Below are 5,424 nucleotides of genomic sequence, written 5' to 3' on the forward strand. Positions count from 1 at the left end.
GAAAATGAGGGTGAATGGCTGACCACACATTTAATCCTAGTACTCTAGAGGCAGAGGCAGGCAGATCTCTGAGCTAGAGGCCAGCCTAGTCTACAGAGTGAGTTCCAGGGCATCCAGGGCTACATAAAGAAACTATCTGGAAAAAACAAAAAAACAAAACGAGCGAGCGAGAGAGAAGAAGGAAAGAAGGAAAGAAGGAAGGAAGGAAGGAAAGGAAGGAAGAAAGGAAGGAAGGATGAGGGTGCAGCTAGGCAAGGCTAGGCAATCTGTCTTGTCCCTTTGAGCTTCCAGTTGGCCACATGCTATGGACAGACTCGTTGCTCTGTACTTTCTGAGAAATTCAGAGCAAGACCTTTCTCCTTTGGGCTCAGGTTCCCCATATGTACCTTGATGAGGATCCCAGGGATGAGGGGTGAGAAGAGCCAAGATCCAGCAGAAGTCTGAACTGATCTCCCAGAGGATCGAATGGCTAAATGTTGAAGGCACTAAGGAAAAGAAGATGGTTTTCCCTATCCTTTGGATGGGGTTACTAGGCTCTGGGACAAGCTAGTCCATCTGTGTCCTCCCCATCTGGAAAACAAAGCATATTTGCACTCCCTGTGGGTGGCAGTGGCCTGAACAGGGACAAAGCCAACCTTTGGGCCCTGGGAGTATTGGGAGTGCTGTACTGGACATGGGTAACAGTGAGGTGGCCCAGTAGAAACCCCCCACTGAGAGCCTAAAAAGGGCTCAGCGGTGCCTTCCAGCCCCAGCACATACAGCTGCAAGCTCATGATTCCATTTAGACAGTGTTCTGACCCAGTTTTGACTGCCCTCTGGGCTACTAGCCTGAGCAGTAGCTCCCAGTTTAACTATCACTCTTGATGAATGGTTCTACAGAGGAGTCTACATTTCCCACAGGGGTCCAGGAGGGGCCAGAAGCCACAGTGTGATGATGTGGGGTAGCCCTGGGACTGTGCTTTTTTGGGCCCCATCCCTATACTAGACTTTTGACCCCTGGGACATAGGATTCATATCCAGCTCTCAAGTGGGCTAGCTGTGCCTACGCCAAGATCACCAGCTCAGCAGCATTCCTGAGGAGACAATCCTGTGAGTCTGTCCTACAGTAACTATCAAAGTGTCTCAAGCATGTCCAAGACCTGGAAGTTCCAGGAACTCCGTCTTTATGGGAGCTGGAAACAGGAACAAAGCCAGCCTTTGGGCCCAGTGTCCGAATGTCACCTGGCCTGAGGCTCTACCTCCCTCCCTGTGCAGGCTCATATCCTAGAGACAGGCCACAGTGACCACAGCTGATCCTGCACTGTACAAACCCTACCCAATATCCCCAGCAACCTCTTAGAGGTGGGGTGCACACGTGATGTTTCAGGAGGTGTGTTCAGCACAGCAGAATCCAGGATGGTGCCCTGTAGGAGGCCCTGGCTCAGAGCAGAGTCCAGCAGTGTTGAGAGATGGGCAGGCCCAGTGGGATTCTGGGACGTGCCAGGCCCCTTCCCTGCACCAGCCCCGGTTGCTTCTGTGTGCGCCTTTGATGAATAAGAGATGAGGAAGCTGTTTAATTATGGCTTAATATGCACCAAAGTTGGACAGGGGACTCAGGGTGGGGTTCCTCAGAGGTTCAGAGCTGATGAGGCAGAAGGTCTGGAACCCAAGGTGGAGGTGGCAAGCAGCTTTTGTAGGAGCAGAGGTGTGAGTGGCCCAAGAGGGGCTGCCAGTGTTCATCTGTCTAAACCCTCCAGCCCTGTTTTCCTCTCTGAAAAAATTAGGCAGTAGTGTTGCCATCGCAGGACCAACAACAGCACCATGCATTTAGCAGGCCTTGTGCAGAGTCCTCTAGGGCCTCGGGCACGATGCCACCTTCTGTGGTGAAAGCAGATGGCCCCCCAGCTCCCTGGCACTGAGATCTCATCCCCAGCCACCCACTCAGGTTGGTGGCCTTGGCATGCTTAGGCAGCAGGTGCAGGGTACAGCCTGACCTTCTTCTTCCTTTCCTAGTTCCTCCTCACATTGTCCCAGAGTGGCCCAGAGCCTGTACAGCAAAAAACAAGTCCCCTAATCTCTTCCTCCCTCCCGAGAGCACCAACAGCCTGAGGGAGGGTGTGGGGTTATCCTACAAGGATGCTGCAGTAGGGCTGGTGCCCATAAGTTCCTCAAGGCCTTGCAACAGTGACCACCTTCCAAGGCTGCACCACATTCCTGTCAGCCCTGGCTGGCCTCACACTGGATTCTGATTGGACCTGGAGGTTTGATCATCCCTGTATTCCCTGCTAGGACCCCACATAGTTTTCTCAGGAGACAATAGAGGCAGACACAGAAGGGGCAATGATCTGACCACACCCCAAAGCATCTATCCACAATCACAAAAAGCTGGGCTGAAGTCACACAGAAAGATAGGGCACTCTCATGCCACATACAGATCACCGAGCTGAATCTGGGGCCAGTGGAGGAAGGTGATGCAGTTCTGGGGCACTGCAGTGTCTGTCAGGCCTCACTGCAGGAGGCAGTGCCTGGGCAAGTGACCCGTGGGGGTGGGGAGCAATTCAGACAGACCTTCAGTCTGGTCCTACAAGCCCAGCCCAGTAGGAATGACTGATATATTCAAGACTAGGGAGAAGGGTCTGCAGACTCCACACCCTCTTTTGATTCCCAGGACCATATGTACACAAGGCTGGGAGAATTCGTATCTGCCAGTCCAAATGGGCCACCATCTCAGCACTTCTGCTGGGGCTTCCCGCAAACCAATCCTTATAGACTTACTGAAAAGGACAGTGAGTGGCCTGGCTTCCTCATCTGGGTCTCTGATTCTTCCCACCCCCACCCAGGGACCAGCTAAGGCTGTTTGTGTGTCTCGGGCTCACTTCAGGCCTAGCAAGTTTTCCACTCATTCTCTGTCAGCTGCCCTCCCTCCCTCATCCTTGGGCCCTGAGTGGTGATGATGCTCACTGGGGAAGGGCTCTGGTTCTCAAATTGCCCGATACCTGCCTACACCCTGATAAATATGCCTTCCAGATCTCCCACATCTCCTGCCTCAGAAGAGAGCCATGTCCTCCTGGGGGCAGAATGGCCAGCATGCAGCTCTCTTTGCTCCCTATCTGATCCCCGTCAGTGCTGGCCTGTACCTTAGTCTGCATCCAAGTATCCTGCAGGTTCAACTTCTAGAGAGGAGTACCAAAGTGCAGATGGGAATGGGTATACAAACGACAGGGTGGGTTTGCAGACCACAGCAAAAATGCCTAAGACAATAGATGCCCAGCTCACACTACAGATCTCAGCCCTGCCCTACCTTGTAGACCTGTGAGCTGGTAGGGGTGTATCCAGGCCCTACTCCCAGAGTGTAGCTTCCCTCAGCCTTGAAGCAGGCTGATCCAGACTTTGACCTTGCTGCCACTAAGAAGGAGATTACCTAGGGTAGAGCCTTCTGACCTTGATGGCTCTATTTGCTCTTCTCCAAGACTCTGCTTCCTGCTGAAAGGTCCTAGAGACGTTCTGAAGACACACCCTGTAGATCGCCTACAGGCTGGCTCCAGGCACCAAGAATGGGTTGGGGGTGGGGGGTGGGGGGAGATGGGCCTTGGGGGGAGGGGATGGGCCTTCCCCCTTATAAGCACACTCTCTTAAACTCGAAGGCCTTGATCAGAACATTTGTCTTGGCTTCGTTAGCTTTTCTCGAAGTCTAAGTCTCTTTCAGCCCCAGCCTGCCGTCCAGAAATACCCGGTTCATGTAGGCCGCGGGAAAACACCAGGGAATCCAGGAGCTCTCTATCCAGAGTATCCAGTATCTTTGAGCTGGAGAGAATTGTGGCACCAGAAGCCTCCATGGTAGCAATGGCTCTCCTTTCCTCACAACACCTAAACTATGCCCCAGCAATGGGAGGAGAGGTCATAGTCATTACCTCTCTAACGGGCAGCCTGGCCATCATTAAAAATAGTCGATGGGGGAAGTGCCCTCTCTAAGCCACTGAGCAAAGATGGTACCCCAGGACTCTAGCCTGGTCTTCAGATTTTCAGCCATGTCCCACGACATGAGGTGGTTGGAGCTACACCAGCCACTGATGTGGGCACTGCTGGATTCGAGGACACTGGGAGAATGGTGTTGGTCTAGGCTATAAGCCATGGCCTTCTGCTGGCTCTTTGAAGTTGGCTTTGGGTTATTCATCTGTCACTGGGTGGCCAGCCTCCCATGTGGTGGGGAGTGGAAATGAGAACTTACTGAGTCACATAGGGGTCAGTCTGGTGGCACTTGGTGACCAGTATCCAATGAAGAAGTGGACATGAGTGCCTGCCCTGCCTCAACCTCATCTCATACATTTCAGTGGCCTGAAAAATCCAAGTCAAATGAACAAGGACAGCTGGGACAAAGCACACAGAGGTGTTATTGGGGACACAGCCAGGGCAGGACCGAGCAGTGTAGCTTCCATATATGGCCAGAAAGCCATTCCATTGCAGGCTTTTCAGCGCTCTCCACCCCTGAAGCTAGGTGTTTTCTTTCTCTAATGAGGCAGGCAGACCATGAACCCTCCACCCCTGAAGCTAGGTATTCTCTTTCTCTACTGAGGCAGACCATGGGCCCTATCCAGCTCTCTGGCTAGATAATGTGCAGGACAGACACAGACAACGGCCTGGCAGCCAGCCAAAGCACCCCTACCACCACCCCACCCCAGAGTGCACCTAAGAACTCCAGATAGAGCACCCAAGAAGGAATGGGAGATGGGACATGTTGGGGGGGGGTGCCATTAGGAACATTGGTCTTATATTGCTGGCTTGGTGGCAGGTGGGTCCAGAGGAGTCTTCGGACTTTGTAATCTCCATTGCAAAGGGGAAATGATAGGAGCTTGTGCAGAGGCAGGTGCAGACAAAGCCTGAGTGTCCTTCCTGGGACAGAGAACTACAAAGCTAGAGAGAGCACTACTGCGCTATTACACCTTGCCTCTCAGTTTTCTTACCCAGTCGCCTAGGACAGTTTCGAGCAAAGGGCTTTAAGGGACAAGCAGGAGGCGGGCCATGCAAAGGCCTGCTGCATCCGTCCGATGCCCAGGACTCCCTTCGGGACTCCGTTAGCCTGTGCCGCCACGCCCTCGAGCCCGCGCCCACGGCCGGTTCCGGGACGCGGTGCCCGCGGCCGCCTGCAGGGGCCGCCGCCTCTTCAGGAATGCGCCGCCTTTGTCTGGGACCGCGCGTGGCCCGTGCACCGAGTGGCTGAGCGCATCCTGCCACTTGCACCGCGCTCCGGACACCCTCGCCTCCCCTCCCGTCGCCCGCCCGCTAGCCCTACACCCCGTACCCACCGGTCCGCGCCAGCGCCGCGCGCCCAGGTGAGCGCCCCGCCCGGCGCCAGGCCCCGCCCCGGCCCCGCCCCGCCCGGACCGGCGGGGAGACCGGGCGGATTCCGCGCGTCAAACCACATGATCCCATAAAACATTCATCCTC

This window comes from Mus caroli, chromosome 16 (genome assembly GCF_900094665.2).
Source record: "Mus caroli chromosome 16, CAROLI_EIJ_v1.1, whole genome shotgun sequence".
NCBI lineage: Eukaryota > Metazoa > Chordata > Mammalia > Rodentia > Muridae > Mus > Mus caroli.